Genomic DNA, 2,591 nt, shown 5'->3' on the forward strand with positions numbered 1-2,591 from the left:
GAGTGCGGTAACTTGGAGGTGTTGGCATTTTCTACTAAAATCCTTGACGGATACATGAGTGTGTGAAGGAAGGAAGGAGTATTACATTGTGAACACTCGCAGAACAGTTTTGCAGGGACTAAATGTTCTTTCAGATGTCATTAATTCTGGATTACCACTGGGATTTTCTTCTTTTAAAGATTTATTCCTATTTAAGATATATCAAAATATGTCAAGATTCAACACAGATTACCCACCCTCGCTAAATTCAGCCTAAACAATAAGTGTTACTACTACATGGAATGTTCAGTACTCCTTCACAATCACATGCGCCCAATTCGACATGCTCCTCATTTCATTCTAGTCAGACTTTCCCCCTCATCTCTTCTCTTGTAAGGCAGATTTTTAATTTTTATATTTGTATTATAGTGGTTTTGGTTTATCATTCAATTTTTATTCCTCCTGTTGAAGTAATTCAAAAGATTGGGATGAAAACAACTCCTTCTAGGAAAATATGCTTCTTAAGTTCAGAATAAGAAATGAAACAAGAAATGTCTGTAATTATATTTGAGGGTGGGCTGCAGTCCCTGGCTAATAGGAGACAGTGTTTTAAGTAGAAGGAATTGAGATTTTCCTGTTTTTGTGCTATAAGAAGTTAAACAGTTGTTTGTTTTAATTTACCAGCAATCGAGTCACTGGAATTTATGAACTCAGTTTTTATGCAAATGGCAGACACGGGTAGTCCAGGTAAGCCCTTATGGATTGGGAGGTGATAATTATCTTTGCCTGTGTTTGGAGTATATTATGTCAAAACCCTCCTACCCATGTGGGATAAGATAGAAAATTCTTTAGAAACCAGATATATTTTATAAGCCAGTTTTTTGGTGGCAGTGAGAGTTACCTTTTCTGAGTTACAACAATCGCTTTTGGTTTGTGACCTGCGAAACTGTTATAAAATTGTAGTGGAACAAAATGTCATGAGGTTGCAACATATTATAAAAATTTGGCTTGGTGCAAACTTCATAACCCTTCCCTTTTCCACGTTAGCGCCAAAGACAGTTCTTGGCAGGGTAACTTTACAGGGTGCTGTCAAGCTGAATTCGAACTTCCTGTGCTCTAGGAAGACAAATTATTGTTGAATTTGTGCTGGTCCTTTTTGATGTCACTTTGGACTGCTGCTGTTCCTCTAGCTTGGTGGTCTTGGAGCAGCCCTTGCATTTCTATGTTTGTAAACCAGAACGTGTGGACAAAAGTCAGGGTTTTTAAAACACATTTGATTAAGGTGAGTTTAAATCCTTCATTTTAGAGAATACATACAGAAGAAGGTCAGGTCCAACAGGTAAGATTTAGATTAAAAAAGAATTTGAGTATGAATCCAAGTCTCACAGTAGCCAATTATAGTGTCCAGATACTTGAGAAACTTTCTTAATTAACATAAATTTGTGTCTTTGATATGTAAAACGGTATAACATTTTTTAAATTACCGGGAAATGATGGGGCTGAAACCTTCTGTCATCTGCAGTCCTGAGCTCCTGAATGTGGGGTGTGTGTAAAGGGGTGGGGAGGATGGAGAATGGTCCTTTCCTACTTTTTTCATATGGGTGTATTTCCATATATTTGGAACCATAGGGTATAGACTATTCAGTCTTTCTATATTTTCACTTAATAACTTGGGCATCTTCAAGTTGCATCTTCATAGTTATCAAAAATATAAAACTCAGTTTTAAAAAGAAGTTCAGAGAATTGCTTTGGGGGAAAAAGGGGTGAATTTTTATTAAACAAAATCCCATGTATCTTGACTAAGTGTCTTGGCTTGCTGTGTGTATATGAATTATTTGTTTGTTTTGATGCCAGGAATGCAATCAGATTTTTCTTAAACAAAAAAATTTCTCTTGTTCTGGGCATGCAGAGGAGGAGAAGAAAAATCTTGGATACATCAGTGGCGTATGTGCGGGAGAAGAGAACTTAGCAGGCTGGCGGCCCGAGGGGACAGTCCTTGAGCACCAGTGGGAGTTAGAGAAGCGGAGCTCCTTCACGAGGCAATTCAAGGGCAGGAACGCCTCAGATGAACCCTTGAGCACAACTCCCAAGTATCAGACACACACACTCACTTTCTTGTGATCTCTGCCTCTTTTCAGCTTTCAGTCATGATGGAGGCATAAGGTTTATTAGGATCCTTAATGAGCTTTGGGCACCTGGTGGCTCATTAGTTGAGTGTCCAACTCTTGATTCCGGCTCAGGCTTCATGATCTTGGGGTTGTGAGATCGTGAGCCCCATGTCAGGGTCCTTTGGCTAGCAGGGAGTCTGCTGAAAATTCTGTCCCTTCCAGTCTCCCTCTGCCCCTCCACCCTGCTCACATGTGCGTGCACTCTCTCTCTCTCTTTCTCAAATAAATCTAAAAAAAAAGAATCTAACAAGCTCTTTGTTTGTTTATGCAGCCGTGTTGATTTTCTTAGTGGAGAAAACTCGTCAAATTTCCTTTGCTGCTGCGTGAGAGACTATGACAAGCATCCCCAAATCCCTGAGTGACTCCTGTTGTCCCCCAGCCTCAGCAGTGGAACCCTCAGTACCTCCACCAGCATCTCCTCTCAGATCTCTACCACCACCTTTG

Source organism: Ursus maritimus, unplaced genomic scaffold, assembly GCF_017311325.1.
Source record: "Ursus maritimus isolate PB19 unplaced genomic scaffold, ASM1731132v1 scaffold_32, whole genome shotgun sequence".
NCBI lineage: Eukaryota > Metazoa > Chordata > Mammalia > Carnivora > Ursidae > Ursus > Ursus maritimus.